The sequence below is a fragment of the Pongo pygmaeus genome, chromosome 9, assembly GCF_028885625.2.
Source record: "Pongo pygmaeus isolate AG05252 chromosome 9, NHGRI_mPonPyg2-v2.0_pri, whole genome shotgun sequence".
NCBI classification, from domain to species: Eukaryota; Metazoa; Chordata; class Mammalia; order Primates; family Hominidae; genus Pongo; species Pongo pygmaeus.
In genome coordinates this window covers 97,572,074-97,590,769 of record NC_072382.2, presented here as the reverse complement: position 1 = coordinate 97,590,769, position 18,696 = coordinate 97,572,074, and the positions used below count along the sequence as shown (strand labels likewise).

The 18,696-nt window shown below is 40.9% G+C and overlaps 1 protein-coding gene across 1 annotated transcript in view; it reads left to right on the top strand.

Moving 5' to 3' along the window:
• Positions 1–18,696, top strand: part of MAML2 (mastermind like transcriptional coactivator 2) — a 372,973-nt gene that overhangs the window by 221,056 nt on the left and 133,221 nt on the right. The gene's annotated exons all lie outside the window — the stretch shown is intronic.

The following is an 18,696-nucleotide window of genomic DNA, read 5'->3' as shown; positions in this document are numbered from 1 at the left end:
TCAGAACAATTTTGTATTAATACTGGATGAGTTCATTATGATTAATAAGGAATACTTTGAGAAGCTGAAATTTAAATTTGAAGCAAGGCAAAAATAATATGGTGCTTCTTTGAAGCATGTTTATTGAGGGTTTATTGACACTGCACCAAAGTACATGTCTGTTAAATGCTTTTTGCCATGTGCTAATAATATCCACTGGACAAATCCAATTCTTTCCTTCCTGTTACTGGGGAATCATGTCTCCTTGTGTTAATGGCTTCCCCCATAGCAGGCAGTTCAAGCTATAATTGAACAAATATTGAACATCTATATATCAGTGGAAATATACTGTAATGAATATCCCTGGGAGTCTGCTTATTTCTGACCATGATCTGAGACCACTGGGGTGCCAGAGACTCTGAGAAGCCAGGGTCTCCCAGGGCCAAAGATAGGGTTTGGATTCTCTTCAAGGCTGGTGCAGAGTAGGGGATCTAGGAACCTTTCTCTCTGTCTCTCAGAAGTGAGCCTGTGACCTGGAATAGCGTCCAAAGTATCCTTCACTCCCCCCTGACTCTGGCTGCCTTCAGATTACTACTTTTTCATTAGTTATGAATCTGGCTACCTCCCAAGGGACTGTTGCACCATTTTCCAATCGTTAGGTTCAAAATCACAGCACTTGCCCTAGAATTACTGAGAAGGGCAAGACACTATCCCTTGAGCAATTTGGAGGCAAGAACTAAGGAAACAGGGAGATCTTTGTAATTTATCTGCATTCTTCAGTTTCTCCTTTAGACTGAGGATCCTCATCCTCTAGGTCAGTGGTTTCCACACCTCACTGATCATCATCATCATCATCCAGGGACTCTTTTAAAAATACAATTCTTGGTCCCCACTTGGCTGATATTCTAATTCGGAAGGTTAGAAGGAGGAAGGGAACGAGGACAAAGAAAGGGAAAATAACTGACAATTTGCTTACCCTGGCATCTTGCTCCACAGCCTTCCACAGATGTGATTTATGTTGTATTATTCATTACAAAGAGTTAATGATACAATTATCCAAAAGTAATTAGATGCAGAGTGGAAACAAAGTGCTCAAGGGGCTGGGAGGTAGACTTACTAACAAAGAGGATGGAGGAGTAAAGTGTCACCGTGGTGCCATCTATCAGGATCTGGGCTTCTGGCTTCATACCTGAGCATGTGGAGAGGACCTCTGTTGGAGTCATCAGGGACAGCAACTGATCACACAGTTTCCCTCTCAACTTCCCAAAGAAGCAAGTGCATACAGATTACTCCTGATCCTTCAGATCTGCAGTGGACCTTGGACCACCATGGCAGCCTCTCTGCCTCTACTCAGCTGTTGCATCCTCATACCTTAAGAATCTGAATCTTCTCGGCCGGGCGCAGTGGCTCGCACATGTAATCCCAGCACTTTGGGAGGCCGAGGAGGGCGGATCACAAGGTCAGGAGATCGAGACCATCCTGGCTAACACGGCAAAACCCTGTCTCTACTAAAAATACAAAAAATTAGCCGGGCGTGGTGGTGGGCGCCTGTAGTCCCAGCTACTCAGGAGGCTGAGGCAGAAGAATGGCGTGAACCTGGGAGGCGGAGCTTGCAGTAAGCCGAGATCGTGTCACTGCACTCCAGCCTGGGTGACAGAGTGAGACTCCATCTCAAAAAAAAAAAAAAAAAAATCTGAATCTTCTCGCAAATATATATTTGTCAGACTACTATTGTAGGCATTAGGGACTTAATGGTGAGCAAATTTAGGGCCTATGCCCTCTCATTGAACTTGCATTCTGGTAGGAGGAGAGCTACAATTAATATTTAAATAAATAAAATTATTACAAATCATGATAAGTGATTTGAAAGAAACGAGGCACTGTGATAGAAAAGAGGGTGTGTGGGGAAGGAATAGTTAATTAAAGGAAATATAGTAGCTGTAAGAGAGAGAGCCAAGTGGTAAATCGAGCCAGGCTTACAGGAGTTCTAGACCGAGCTCTGATAACTGTGGGTTATGTGAGAATTTCAGCAAGTCATTAAACTGTGACTGTATTAGTTTCCTATTGTTGCTATAACAAATTACCACAAATTGAGTCACTTAAAATAACATAAATACATCACGTTACACTTCAAGGGGTCAGAAATTGAAATGGACCTCACTAGGCTAAAATCAGTGTCGGCAGGGCTGCCTTCTTTCTGGAGGCTCTAGGGGACAACCTGTTCCCAGGTCTGTTCCAGCTTTGAAAGGCTGCCTGCATGCCTTGGTTCATGGCTCCCTTCCATCTTCAAAGCTAATGTAGCATCTTCAAATCTCACTGGCTCTCCTGCCTCCTTCCTTGTAAGGACCCTTGTGATTACATGGCATTCACCTGGATAATCCAGGCTAAACACCTCATGTTAAGATCCTTAACTAAATTTTAGAACACAGTCTCTTTTGCCATGTAAGGTCACATATTCACAGGTCCCAGGGATTAAGGCATGAATGTCTTTGGAGGGGATATTATCCTGCCTACCATAATACTGCTTTTCTTTCTCCTTATAATAGGGATACTGTGATTTTCCTGACCCACCTCACAGGGCTATTATGAGAATCAAATGCAGTAATGGACATAAAAATGTTTTTACAAATGGTAAGAGTCAATAGATGTAGAAGGAGTTTTATCCTTCTTTTACTATGGAGAGAGAGAGGGTTCAGAGTAAAAGAAGCAGCATGGAATGAAACAACAGGAAAAAGGTACTAAGAGTAAAGGTTAAAGGCGGAGGTTGTGTTTAACCTAAAGGAAAAAAAAAGAAGTTTTTTTTTGTCTTTGATTATGTAGAAATATTATGACAAGGCTGTTCATCGGACATACTCATGTCTACTACAGACCAAGCAAGACGCAGGAGATTTTCTTGCATCACTTCTTGACTTATTCTGTTCCTTTCCTCCCTTCAAGGCCTAAATCAGAGCCAGAAGATTGTTTCTACCTTCATTATTGTGGATCCATCTCTCCATATTGTTTTCTTTTAGCCCTTTGCAGTCTTTCTTAGTTCAACAAACATTTATTGAGAAATTACTATATGATGAGTGTGTCAGTCTGTTTTCACACTGCTATAAACACATACCTGAGACTGGGTAATTTATAAAGGAAAGAGGTTTAATTGACTGAGAGTTCCACATGGCTGAGGAGGCCTCAGGAAACTTACAATCATGGCAGAAGGCATGAATGGAAGAAAGGTACGTCTTTCATGGCAGTAGGAGAAAGACCGCAAAGGGAGGAGTTTCACTTTTAAACCTGAGAACTCACTCACTATCAAGAAAAACCATGGGGAAACTGCCCCCATGATCCAATCACCATGGGGATTACAACTTGAGATGAGATTTGTTTGGGGACACAGAGCCAAACCGTATAGCTGGGCATTGCAGTTGGGAATTTGCAGATGAAAAAGACAGTCTTTTCGCACAAGTAGCTTGTAATTTAGCATGCTCTCCTAGAGCCCCTATCACTCACTGCCTTGATTTATAGTTATTGGTGTATATGTTTGCTTCCTCTACCAGATGATGTACTTCCTGAACACTGAAATCAAATATAAGTCAACTTTGTATCTGCCATGACCCAAGCCCAGTGTCTTACAATTATAGGTTTCACAGATGTTGGGTGAATTCAACAGAATGACGGATTCTTATTCATCACAATTATTTCTTACAAAACGAGGGTGGTTTTGGAAGTCTTTGATCTGTATATATATAAAGAAGAGAACAGAAGTCCCTTCTGGGATAGTTTGGAGTCACCTGGTGAAAGGCAGAGCCCTAGACCAAATTACTTTTTAGGCCCTTTCCAGGCTTCTTCTTATAACTCTGATTGTCTTGGTTAAGTACAATTTTTAAGTCCTGGGGTGTGGTGAGCTTTCAGCAGATTATAGACCATTTTTGTTCTAAGAATTTTCTAGTCTAATCTACGTGGAAGATTGTATATTGTCAAGGTAGTGAAGGGGTAGTTGTTAATGATTGCTTATTTGCATATTTCATTCTTGCTGCAATACTTTTCTCAGCACAAGAGCTTTGTGCTGGGCGTGGTGGCTCATGTCTGTAATCCCAGCACTTTGGGAGGCCAAGGCAGGTAGATTGCTTGAGCTCAGGAGTTTGAGATCAGCTTGGGCAATGTGGCAAAACCTTGTCTCAACAAAAAATACAAAAAAAAATTAGCTGGGTGTGGTGACATGTGCCTGTAATCTCAGCTCTTCAAGAGGCTGAGGTGGAAGGATCTTTCGAACCCAGGAGGTTGAGGCTGTAGTGAGCTGTGATCACGCCACTGTACTCCAGCCTAGGCAACAGAGCGAGACCCTGTCTCAAAAAATTAAAAAAAAAAAAAAAAAAAAGCTTTGCAGCATGACCAATACTGGGTATATCAAGGAGTCCAGTTGCTTTGTGAAGGTAATCCAGTTATGGAAATTTGTAAGGCTAGTGTTGTGCCCATACCTTATTGACTTCCATATTTTTTTTATTTCCTTTCTGCCCACATTTGCTGTAGATTCACTTCCCTTGGGATGCCCTCCCCTCACCTCTCCGCTTATCTAAATTTTATCTATCTTAAATTGTCCCTGTTTAATCTCACAAAGAAAAATACCGGGATTTACCTTCTGGAGATAGTTCCTTCAGATACCTGAATTAATGGCTGTCAATTCAATTCATCATTTGTTATTAGTAGTCATTAACTTCTTGCTGACATCTTTGCCTTTGTTCTTTATAAAATGCTGCTTAGCTTTTGTTGTCATCTTCATGTGCTATGTATTTTATTTCTATGTGTTTCTCTTACAGGCTACTATAGTACTTTGCACTTAGTAGATACTCAATATATCCATTATTGAGTGATTCTCTTGATAAACTAAAAATTGAAATCCTCACTCTCTTCGCCATACGTATGAATCAGCACCATATTCCACTGAGGGGAACACATTCAAGCTAAAGGAATCCACTTGTTTAGTAGAAGCACTTTGGAAACCTGATTTGTTTTCCCACCTTCTTCCTCCCAATCCTGCAGAGATTCTGAGAGTTCAGCTCCATATGTCCCAGTGGCTGAACACCAGAAAGCTTAGCAGTTGAGTACAAAACCTGTCTCTAAATTACACACACAAGCCAGGACCTCCTACTTGCCATGTTGTCAGACCAGAGTAGAACACAGAAAAGGTACATTGTGCTACAGGCTGACTCTGTTTGGGTCCCACTGCAATACAGGGAGCCAAGAGAATCCAAATCTTCAGTGTTATAATATGGCCCTTCTGCAGGTTGAGTTGGAATATCTGAGTGTTGTCTTTGTCATCTCTTGTCTGTCATCCCCAGGGAGTGAAGCATAGAGTACCTTGAGTCCATTTAAGAACCCACCCAGTGAGAAGGGACATATGCAAATGTTAGTGTACAGTTAGAGTCTGATGAGGAATAAAAAGCATGTAGAATTTCAAGCAGAATTGCATTATTCACACTTAATAGCAGTATAAAGAGAAACCAAAAAGCACTGCCCTGCCTCCAACTAAGAAAACATATGTTATTTACAGGAGCTTAATGCCCCTCTGCTGTCTGTGTTGCTACATTAGAATCCCAGTAGATACCTAGCTTCCTGGCCTCAGACTTGTCAGGGTGGGGAAAAAAAAGTTTACCAGCTTTGGGGAGACCCTCTCAGCCCCAGAGTCTGATTTTCATAGATGTGCTGAGATAGCTCTTCAGGTTCATCAAAGCCAGTTTCTTTGGGGACCTATTAAAACATTGCCTGAATAGACACTAAGATGGGATCAGAACACTTGGTCCATTCCACCTCTCAGTGCTTCAAGTTGAGATCCTGGGACCTGGAATGCTTATAGCTACCTTCTTCTGATTCGGGTATCTACTCCACTATCACCGACCATCCTATAAAACAGAACTCTCCCTTCCCTTACTCTGCTTTATGTTTCTCCAGAGCATTCATCACTTCCTGACATTTTATGTTTATTCATTGATTGTCAGTCTTCCCCATTGGACTCCAGTGACTCCTTGAACATGTGTATGACAGAGCCCAACACATAGGTATTCAATATTTGTCGAATGCTTGTACTGATCAGACCCTGCAGGAGGTAACAGGTGAGACACATATTGGTCAGTTGAATTAATTTAATTTCTGAGCCAGGATTACTTGGAATATGAATGGGGTTGAAAAAAAAAAAAAAAACTGCCAGGTGTGGTGGTGGATTACATGTCTGTAATCCCAGTGCTTCAGCTGAGGCAAGAGGATTGCTTGAGACCAAGAGTTCACCACCAGCCTGGGCAACCTAGAAAGATGGCCCCATCTCTACCAAAAAATAAATAAATACATAGCCAAGCATGATGGTACACACCTGTAGTCCCAGCTACTTGGTAGGCTAAAACAGGAGGATCTCTTGAGCACAGGAGTTTGATGTCACAGTGAGCTATGATCAAGCTACTGTACTCCAGCCTGGGCACAGAGCAAGACCCCATCTCTTACAGAAAAAAAAAAAAAAAAGCAAAGAAAACCAATAATCTGCCTCACAGCACCAAACATTTAATATGTACCCCTTAAACCTCACTACCTTGTATCTTTGGATCTTTGTATGCAATTCCCATCTGTGACCTATGCCAGCCCATGAACTTTCATGTCATCTCCTGAAGAACCTCAGCAGAAACTTACTTCTGACAACTCAGTTTCTAACCAACCTCCATACTGGCTGTCTCTGCCTCACTAGAGATCCTGACAACAGTCTTTTTGATCCCAGCCAGCTCACCTCTTCCCTCTCCACCCTCCCTACTCCTGTTTATTTCTTTGCCTATTGGGATCAGAGTTCTTGGCTCTGTTCCACATTCCAGGTATGCTTAATCCTTGCCATGGTAGCTCAGCAGATGGGGCCTGAGCCTTTTCTACTGACAAAGACACCTATGTGGGACCCTCAAGTCTGCCATTTAACCAGTTCTCAAGGAGTTCAGAAAGGAGGGAGGCCGGCGACACTTTTCAGTATTCACAATTCCCTTTCATGGTGAGAGCCTCTCTGGTGAAACTTTAGATGCTACTTCTTTATTTCCAAAAATATTTTGGGCTTTCCCATCAGCACAGCCAACAATATAAATCACTAAGAGTCTAGGGAGGGTGTGAGTATGTGAGATCACAAGCTACAGAAGCCAGAGGCTGTAAAGTGGGACTTGCAAAAGCAGAGATAGGTGGGGTGGATTTGCATGAATTCATTTCAAACTGAGGTTCTGAGTGGGGAGGGAAGAGGGAGTGAGAAGGAACAAGAGCTAAGGAGATTAGGATCAAATGATGAAATTAGGTGATAGAAACTGAAATCTGGTACCTCTACACTGATTTCTCACCAAGACTCTTGGTACCTTTCTCAGTCTGGAATATTTTTGCCCATAGCAAAGTCTGAACCATCAAGGAATGGTCAGGATTTCCCTCCGAAGACATGATTCCTGGGGCCAGGCATGGTGGCTCATGCCTGTAATCCCAGCACTTTGGGAGGCCAAGGCAGGAGGATCACTTGAGGCCAGGAGTTCAAGACCAGCCTGGGCAATGTAGCAAGAGTCAGTCTCTGAAAAAAAAATTAACAAATTAAAAATAATTAAATTAGATGTTTAAAAAACCAAGTCCTGTTTCCCTGATTTTTTTTTCTTCAAATTCTCCAACTCTGGAGATGGTATGTCAATTTCCTAGAGCAGGGCTTCATCAAATGTTTTATTTTTATTTTTATTTTTAATTTTTCCAGTAGGTGTTTTCAACCACACTCTCTATGAATGACTTCAAATTCTCTCCATGAATAAATGAAGCATTGTGTACTTAAACTTATACAACCGCCTTCATATGCCTTCAGTGGTTTCAAGGCCTCAGTAGCGCTTAAAAATGTATAGCACTACATGCCCCCTTTAGGGAGTTAAGAGATGGGGGAGAGAGTAGTCCATGTTCCCTAGGGGCCAAACACCCTGGATTAAAGCCTCCTGTTTTTCTTTTTTAATCATTCGTAACCATTTCAAATGCAAACCCATAGAAAAACACGTTCCTTTCTTTTTTTTTTTTTTTTTTTTCAAACAACGGGGATGGAGAAACATTAGGAGCAGAGTAAAAGCTGTTCAGTGTGCTTGGATGACTCAGTCTAAAATAGTATTATAGCTTGGCAGCAAATCTACTTCAGGGAAGCTGGTGGGAGACTAAAATAAAAGTTAAATTGAGGGGGTAAATCATTTTATCAGGCTTAGGATTTTTACTTGATGTAATGAGATTCTCAATGTAAAATGAGTTAATATGTCTGCCTAAGGGCATAAATATTCAAAGAAAGAATTTGAAAATACAGACTCAAAGTAAAGAGCAGTCTGAAATAAAACAATGCAAGGCAGTGAAATTCTCCTCATGGAAATTTTGGCACAATATGCTTCCTTTTGAATAGCATGATTAAATGTGAGTAGCCCTAGCTTGTCGCTAAGAAAAGGAAAGCTACAAAGTTGTTTTTTTTTTGTCTTTTAAAGACTTTTCTATTGGGTTCTATTTTCCTCCTCCTCTTCCTCCTTCCCATCTATTTTCTAGAAAAGCTATCCTTATTTTTGCCCTGCAAAATGCAAACTGAATTCAGATTGTTCATAAAAGATGAAGCCAAACATATTTCTGTATTGTTGCCTTTTTGCTCACTGATTTTCTGTGACTCAAATGCAGAGAGAGCCCATAGTGCAGAGGGCAAACTTTTGCTTAGCCCACAACCAGAAAGGGAAACCCCAGTGTTTCTTCTCAGTAGTTGACCAAGTGGCCCTCACACTTTCTTTCTTGCCTTTCTTTTTCTGTTTCTTTCTGAAAACACTTTCAATGAAGCCACCTATGTTCCTTATATCACAAAAAGTAATGAGTCAATCAAGCCTGTATTATCAGTTATTCTTTCAAACTAATAGGCTTATGGAAGAAAGGGATGGCTAATGCCTAGATATCAGACACATGATCACAGAAGGTGAAGTTGGGGCAAGAGTGGGAGGTCAGAGGCCTATCCTCCTACCTAGAAAGTAGAATCAGAGGGGAGGGAAGAATGCTCTCCTTCTGGTTCAGTGATGGCTTTTTACATCCTGTTAGTACTTCGTAGACTGAAATGATCTTCACACAAATACTCCTGGTGACATTTGTGTAAGTCAAGAAGCATACCCAGCGGCTCAGGCATTTTAGTCCAGCTACCCCCAGGAAAAGGAAGTGGATGTACACAGGTTCTTGGGCTGAGCCCTGCTTTCACTCCAGGGCCTCTGAGCGGCGGGCCTAAGGCCACGCTCTTGAGATGGACACTGCCCCAGGTCATGCTCATGCCACACAACATGGCTGCTGAGTTTTGAGCAAAAACCAGACATCAGACTGTCTTTGGGAATGGCCTAAGCTCATTTCCTCTTAATTGCTTTCTTCAAGGCCCCGTCAAGTCTGATCACTATGAAATTGTTTGGTTGGTCTTGTGGTAGAGAAATAGCTGTGTTATGTATAGGGTGCCCTATCCGATGGAAGCATCCACTGATGCTTCCGTTTCCATTTTTAAAAATCTTTTATTTTCACCATTTAATCTTTGACAATCTTGATATACTGATGTTTCTCTCTGGCCTTCCATGTGGCACAAGGATCTGCTTGTTTAATGAGCAGCATTTGTAAGTACTCAAGTAGGGGCCCTGTGATAGATGATTGTTACTATAGCAACTTTCTTTTTTTTTTTTTTAGAAAAAAAGAAAACTAACCTTGTGAATGGACACATAAGAAATCATAAGAAATTAAAATGTTTCCCTCAAAGCAAAATATAGCTGGAATGCTGAAGTCTCCCTCAACCTCATGAAAAGATTTGTGTGAACAATTTCCATGCTTTGGATTGGGCATAGCAAGCTGTGAGCTCTGAATTCCCAGAATAATGTTTTAGTGTGAAAATCAAACACTTGTATTCTTTTTTCAAAGCTTTTCTTTAATTATGGAGGAGATGGCCAACATGTGGGACAATGTCACTGTCAAGCACCTAGAGGTTATACGTATGCAGCATCTTACTTAAAAACCTCACATTCACATCTTTTAATGCGTTTCACCAATAAAGATGTGCTATTTCCTTTTCAGAGCTGTGGTCTTAGCAACTTGATGTCAGCTTTTTCAGCTCTCACAGCAGGGAAATTCAGGTGAATTCCAAACTGTGATTAGAGAGATCTGAGTAGAGTTAAAAGGAGTCAAACAATGGGAAAGAAGAACACTCACACGGACACACATGCACACAGACCAGCTGCGTGCAAAGATAAATTGCATCTGCGTATGACTATGTTGGCGCTTGTCATGAAGCAGTGAATTTGCTAGGAATAGGTACAGGTCAATGGGAGAGAAAAAAAAATCTCTCTGCTGCCAAAAATAATAAAAAGGAGGAAAAAAGCACCTGTGACACTAGCTATCATGGAGGAAAAAAGGGTGTTACTTAATGATATTGAAAGTGTAAAAATATGATGGGAAGCAAAAGCAAGAAATAAAATGATGTGTGCTTACTATGTGAGCACAGATAGTGGAGAATGGTCTGAATTGATGCAGAGATGGATCAAGGGTTGTTGGATTGTTCTGTCCTTCCCACTCCCCCTCCCCACTCCCTTATTTTCTGACTTCTGACTATATTTTCTTTGATGGAGAAAATGATAGGCTTGATAATACATGATAGGCATCCAAAGATCAAACTTTATTAGAGCCGTCTTATTCAGGAGCATGAAACTGTCTGGTCAAAAGCAAGTCCCATATGTGACCTTAATTTAACAAGCGATTATACCCAATCCTGATGCTTTGAAATATCTTTGGTTATCAAGATCAAATAGGATACTATTTTAAATAGGCTTTTAGTATCCTCAGATTTCCTGAAAATACATGCTGCCAAAATTTTCATTGAACCCACTCAATGCCGTCCATCTCTTTTGTAAGTCTCCCATGGGAGTATTTTTTTTTTTTGTTCCTTAAATAAGATTTTGCCATATACCTATATTTATTTGGAAATAAAACCCAGCCAAAAGAATACCTGAATGCAACACCGATGCTTTCTGTGTGATATCTGTGTTTCTCATGGCCTGGCTTCTTTCTTACCTTTTCTGCTTCAGATGCATACTGAAGTTCCTATTACATACAACCTGTTTAGCCACTGCAGAAGAAACAAACTGTATGCCTTCCACCTAGTATTTGAACAAGGAATTGCAGCCTCTCTGCATTTCCTATTGGGATAGAGAAAAGGAGGAAAATTTGGAAGAATAGGAACAACATAAAGTGAAAGAATTAGGCAAGATGGCGGAATCATCCATTCAAGAATGTTTAACTTTGTACCTACAAAATACCAAGTATTGTACCAACTGCTGTGAAGTATTTAAAAATGATGAGGAAGTCTTCTACCCTGTAACTCTCTCTAGCAGCTGTCCTCTCTCTCCTTCCTCCAGTAGAGCTTTTAAGAAGAATAATCTACCTACTTTGTTTCCCTTTTGTTACCTTCCATCCACTCCTCAAAACATTGCAACTTGGCACCTGCCCCCAATCACCATCAAATGCCAGATGCCACCGATATGGCTCTGCCCTATCGCAGGTGACCTCTGTAGCATTTGATGAGGTTGCTCACTCCCTCCTTGAAACACTCTCTTCTTTTTTTCATAATCGTTCAGCTCTTCACCTCGTCCACTTTATTCCTTTCCTCCTGGCTCCTTAAATCTTGATGTTCCCTAGAGTTTCATTCCCACCCTTTTCTCTTCTTGTTCCTTGCAATCCATTTAGACACTCACAGCCACATTCATTCCTTCAACCAATGCTTATGTGCATTTCAGCCCAATCTGCACAGACAGACCAAAGTTCGCTCCTGATCTGTAAACCTGAATATCTCACTAGCAGGGGATGTCACCACTTACATGCCCCACAGACATCTCACATTCAACATGCCCAAACTTGAACCCATCGTTTGCTTGCCTGCCATCCCCATCATGAAACACACTCCTCTCCCTACATTCCTTTACTGAGCAGCAAATAACTCCTCATCTACCCAGTCACTAATCCGGAAATTTGTATTTAGTCCTAATTCCTCTCTGTTACACTTCCCACATGGAATTAATCATAGACTTTGTTTGGTTTCTGGTTCCTAAGTTCTTTCTCATTCTCTCCATGTCTGCCGTTACCACCTTAGCCCAGGTCCAGCTTTCACTCTCTCTTACTGAGTGCTGACACCTCATCCATCTTCAGACTTAAGCTATCCTATCTCCCACCCACACACAAATATTTGGTAGTTAGAGTTATTTTTCTAAAATACATTACTGACATGTCACTCTCCTGCTTGAAGTCCGCTAATGCCTACCCATGATCTTCATAATGAAGCCCATGTTCCTCTGCATGGCGTCAAAGCCAGACCAGACTTCTGCATCTCACTGAGCTCACTTGTACCCACTCTTCCCAGGCCCGCTTGACTCTCATCCCTGCTCATGATGTCTAGTTCTCTGAGGGCCTACTTATCACTATAGTGGTTCCCTGGAATAACCCTCCAGAATAAAATGGATGTTTCCTCTAGTGAATACATTTTGTAGAGAGCATGGATTTTCAGTCAGGAAAATCTGATTCAATTACTGACTGGACGAACTTGGTCAAGTTGCTTATACTTTTTTTTTTTTTTTTTTTGAGACACTCAAACTTTTGCCCAGGCTGTTGTGCAGTGGCATGATCACTGCAGCCTTGTTCTCTCGGGCTCAAGCGATCCTCCCACCACAGCCCCCCAAGTAGCTGGGACTAAGATGCCACCACCATGCACAGCTAATTTTTGTATTTTTTGTAGAATCTGGGTTTTGCCATCTTGCCCAGGCTGGTCTCGAACTCCTGGACTCAAGTGATCTGCCTGTCTTGGCCTTCCAAAGTGCTGAGATTGCAGGTACGAGCCATTGTGTCCAGCCTGCTTACACTTTTATAGCCTTATTTTTCTCGTCTATAAAATGAAGTTTCTTTTATCCATCTCACAACGTTGTTGTAAGGATTTAGTAGTAATAATAGCTGGTATTATTGGTCAGTTTCTATGTGTCAGAAACTGCTTTAAGCAGTCTACATGTATTTATTTAATCTTTATATTACCGCAGCCCTATAAGGATAATGATTATGTGTATTTTACAGATGAGATAACTGAGGTACATTAGTTAGGTGACTTGCCCAAGGTCACACTACTAGTAAGTAGGGGAGCTGGGATTCATGAGATGATATTTAGAAAGTGTCTTCTATTAAGTAGTCACCCAATAAATGCCGTTTGCTCCTTCTCTTTCTTGCTGCATGCTGTGTTCTATGGGAGACCCCGAAGACTACATAAAAATAACAGCTGACTATTAAAGATGGGGAAAGCCAAAGTGTGTTTTCTACTCTCACTCACCACCGAATACTTCTGATACCAGGAGTTTGGTGGTGATAGTGGAGAGGTCCCCACACACCAACCAGGCAATTTTCCAGCCGACACGAACTGGATGTTTCACAAATTAACTCAATCATTACACTGTCTACCTGAGATAGCACCAGATTTCACAGATTAAGGGCTCAGTCCCGTAAGACTCCCCCTCACTTCACATGCCAGTCACAAGCCTTAGGTTGTGACCTGTGCTCCTGACTGACTCCTCTTCGGGTTTGATTCATTTGCTAGAGTAGCTCGTAGAACTCAGGGAAACACTTAACATTTACCAGTTTATTATAAAGGATATTATAAGAGCTACACAGAACAGCCAGATGGAAGAGATGCATATGGCAAGGCCGGTGGAAAGAGGCTCAAAGCTTCCATGCCCTCCCTGGGTGCCCTACCTCTAGGCACCCTCAGGTGTTCAGCAACCTGGAAGCTCCTGAACCCTGTCCTTTTGGATTTTTATGGAGGCCTCATTACATAGACGTGGTTGATTAAATCATTGGCCACTGGTGATCAACACAACCTTTAGCCCCTGTCTCCTCCCTGGAGGTTGGGCGGTGAAGCCAAAAGTCCCAAACCTCTCAACAGAAGGCTGGTTTCCCTGGGAACCAGCCCCCCCTCCTTAGGCTATCCAGGAGCCCCCAGCCATCAGTCGTCTCATTAGCTTACAAAGAAACACTTATCATGTTAGAGAGTCCAAGGATTTTAGTAACTGTATGCCAGTACCCAGGGGCAGAGAGCAAATATGTTTCTTATTATATCACAATGTCACACTAGCATTTATTAAGCATTTATTATTTGTTACATTTTGAGTTACAGACTTTATAGACATTATCTTATTTGAGACTACTACAACCACTGAATTGGAACTATTAACCCCATTATTCAGAGGAGGAAACTGAGGCCCAGAGAGATTACATAAACTACCCCCAAAGCTCCTGTCTCATAGAGGACAGAACAAGGACTTAAATTCAGATCTCTGATGCCAAAGCTTGGACTCTTAACCACTACAATATATTGCCTCAAAAGATAATAGGAGACACAAAATGGTGTTTATAATCTTGCCGGGGGACTGCGAAAGACGTAATAACAGTTATAAGCCAAAAACATGAAATACACAAGGAAAGCAAACCATGAACAAAGTGGCTTTCAGGGGCACAAATAATAGAGCAGTGATCACAATTAGGCTCTGAGGAGTGAGTTTTGAGCTGAGATTTGAGGCCAGTGAAGAAAATACACTGGTCAAAAAAAAAAAAAAAAAAAAAAGGACTCATTTCATAGTTACAATGGCATGTTTATGTCTAGAGTCTTGACAAATGCAGCGAAGTGGTCATGTGTAAGGAAGCACTTTATCCTCTAGCAATCTAACGAGTGGATACAAGATATTAATCATGAGGCAGGTACGGCGAAGAAATGTATGCTTTGGAGTGGGGGGGAGCTAAAGTCCCAGTGGCATCAATCCTGCTGACATCTTGGATTAAACGCAATTTACAAGACTGTAGCTGATGAGCTTTCTCTGTTTAAATCTGTCCTGCATTGTGTCTGAAAGGCAAATGAAATAAACAGCAGTAATATTTTCAAGGATTAGGGACTCACTGAGTTAAGGCTGTGCTTTTAAAATTTTTAGCAGACTCAAGCAACACTGTAAAGTGTTCTTTAAGGAATGATACAGAATGAGCTCCTTGAAGTGTCTGACTGTCTCATGCCCAATCAGAATGGGTGGATATTTCCTTCTAATCAGGGGCAGTCAGTTAGCAGATACCCAAGGCCCAGGTTAGTGTACTCTGCTGTCTCTCCTTTAAGATGATGTATTCATAGAAAGGAACTGTAACATATTCTTGTTTAAAGATAAACTTCAAGAAATTCATAAGCGTGTTCTGAGAAACAGTGGTTCTCATCAAATGAAGAGGGCTTTCTGCTTTGACAAAGAGAATTACCGTTGATTCACAATTTTGACCTGCTAAAAGTTTTATTTTTCAAAATAGGTGAGGTGGTATTTTTTTCTCTTCAAAGAATATGGCCACACATGAAGAATTAGAATCTGTCAGGTGGAGAATTCATCTCAGTCATGTAATTACTGAGCTGAGCAAGTCAGATCAAAGTGAGGGCATTGTGTTGCTATAGGACATTGCTTCAAAGAAGAGTTGAACTGCAAACAATATAAAGGCTTTATTGTCCTCCATTCTAACTTCATTTAAATAATCAAGAAACATTTTCCATAAGTGGCAAGTAGTGGGATTTTAATGCCTGGTTAAAAAAGTCTGCATTCAGGCCTTATAGAAAGCAAAGGAACTTTTCTATCAGCCGTTACAAATTCTCATTTCCAGGCATGAAAGGCTTAAATTGCCTGGAGTGTAGGTTTTGGTTTTGTTTTTCTTCCATTATAACCAAATATCTTAGTAAACTTCTTCATATTTCATAGAGCTAGTTAGGCAATTTCCCCTTAGATGTATCTTTGATGTGAAAATAAACATAGACTGGAGTGAAAGTTGAGGTACCTTCTAAGAGAGTATCTGTCTAAATGGTTCATAGTTACTCAGGCTAACAGTAGCCCAGAGAAAACACATATCAACACTTTATATTCAGCCTAGATACAGTTGCTATAAGAAAGATATTTCTTCAAAACTTTCAAAAGAATGATGACATCAATGCCAAGAACATCAAAGAAGCTGTTTGGTGCTTTCAGGTACTTTGCCAAACTACCTTCTAAATGCTGCTTAACATTCCTTTGTAATGGAGTTAAAGATGAGCCTGAAATTGCAGGGACCTCTTAAAATGTCTGATCATCCTACCTGTGTCTCCAGGTGATTGTATCCAAACCAGTTAACACATTGCCGTCCTGGGTTGTCCAAACATGATTCAGATTGAAGTTTTACTTTCAGAATGCTTTTGTGCATTGAGGGGAGAATTGGTGGAGATGTAATCTCCAGGCCTCCCCTGGGAATGCCATGGAGAGAGATGTGGCAACAATAGACATGCTGTTGGAATTCTGCTGTCATGGAACAGCACCTCTCAGTCTTCATTCATAATGCTCTTCTTTCATAAAGGATGTGGAAGAGTGGGATTAATGACCACATGTGGAAAGTTGAAAGAGAAACCAAAATAAATTTGTCCATTTGGCCTCTTTCCAGCATTTCAACTTTAATTAATCAAGAAAAATATGAATTTATCTTATGAAAACTTTATTGAGTGTGATTATTGGTTTTATTCTTTGCTTTAGTTGGGAATTATTTGCTGCAGCTAATAAAAGCCCTCTTGAAGTATCTCAAGCAAAAAAGAAAATTGGGAGAGGGGGAGATTTATTGGAAGGTTATGGGTTGTTTCTACTGTAGCAGATATACTTGAGTCTCACAAAGTTCTGGAATTAGGAATTGGAAAGTTTTCAGGATATTTTTCCCCCTCCCCCTTTCACTGCCCCTCTCCCTCTTCACTTTTTCCTCTCTCCTTCTCCTTTCAATCTCATTCTAGCTTCTCCTTGTGTGTGAGTTTTATTCTCTTATCTCTTTAGACTTGCTTTCCCTGTCTGTTGCTGTGCATGGCTGAGAATGACTACAATATAGGCGGCCTTCCATATCTCTTAATTCAAATGCCTACAGATACTGTTAAAGAGACCTTGTTTCAATTCTGGATTACTAGAAGATCATTTGAAAGGGTCAGCTTGAGTCAACTTGATCCAGTCTGCTGGGACAAATGAAATGTTCCACTTCAGGCTCCCTCTGCTAGGAAAAGTGGGGTCAGATTCTCAGGGAAGGGGAGTTAACAAGGGCAGATGTATTCAATAAATGTTCATTTCAGTCTTAATTATTTAATTAATATATGTTCAATGTAAAAAAATTAGCACAGACATATGAGCAAAGTAGAAGAGAAAAATTTATCATCATGCCACCACCAGAAAGTACTTCAGCATCTCGACGTGTTTTCTTCTACACATTTTTATTTGCTTTAAATAATCTTTTTTATTTTATATTTATTTGGATTATATTAAGAATGAGATACAGTGGTCAACAAGACAAACGTGACTAAGGCTTCCCTTTCTAGGGCTTATTTTATAACATGTGGAGACAGACTTAAAAATTGGAAGCTAATTAATAAAAATATTTGGAAATTATAGTAGGTACTGTAAAGGAAACAAGAGATGGAAAACAAGCATGAAAATGTACTTTAGATGGAATGGCCATGGAATATCTCTGTGAGAGTCACATTCAGTCGAGGCTTAAGGAAAAGAAGGAGCTAACTATGATAAGAGAAGGAAGAGTTACATGAAGGCAGAGCATATCCGGTGAGAGGAAACAGTATAAGCAAAAGGCCTGCATCTGAAATGGAAATGATCTTTTGTGTTCTTAGAATTAAAAACAAACAAACAAAAAAGTAGTGTAGCTGGAGTTTGGGTTGAGAAGGAGATCCCTTTTGTTGCTATCCAGAGAACACAGTGGGGCAGAGAGAGGCAAGATGTGGGGTCAGAGTCACCGAATGTAGATGGAGAATACTCGATTGCTTACCGCGCTTAAAGCAGAAGGAGCCTGAAGAAGAATGAAGAATGTGACCTGAGAGAAAGAGACAGGGAAGGACAGGATAGGGGCCTTTCACACCCGTTGATGTTGGGTAAACCACTGAAGATGAAGGGAGAAATGCTGCCATGAGGTTAGGGATGGCTGTGTTTCATATTATTTCCCAAAAAAGAAGGGACCTTTTTGGTAGCCAAGTACAAACCCGAAAATAATGAATAAACAACCCTCGAACACTGTTAGGGCACTCTCCCTGCCATATGGATTTGCTGATATTTAAACTGGTCCCTCTGCAGTTAGACAAAGAGTTGCTAAGAATCAGCTATATAGCTTATAAAGGGGGCATGGTTCATGGCCAATGGCAGAGAAACATAGATGCTCCATAAACTGACTCATCTGATGTTCCCAGGCCACTAGATGCCTGATAAGTCACATTGTCAGGCAGGCATTGAGCACTTTCCTGGAATAGAGTTTGGAGGGGCATGTGGGAGTGGATGAGAAGCACAAGATACTGTCTCTTCTGTTGGCTTCTATAATCATACTGAAGTGAAAAACTTACAGACCTGAATCAATTACCAAGAACAATATAAGACAGAAAGTGCTAAAATCATTAAAGCAGGGAGAAAAAATATGAGGGAAAGTAGGACGGACCTTGAGGTATGCCCTTTAGAGAAAGCTTTCCAGACTGGGCCCTCCAAGCAAAAGGAGAGAGAGAAGCCACTTGATTAATGATACTTAATGCATTGTGCATTCTGCTGAGGAGGGCATTTAGAGATTTCATGAGAATTGCAAACATTTTAGACATAGCATTTACTTTGGACTTGCTTTGATATA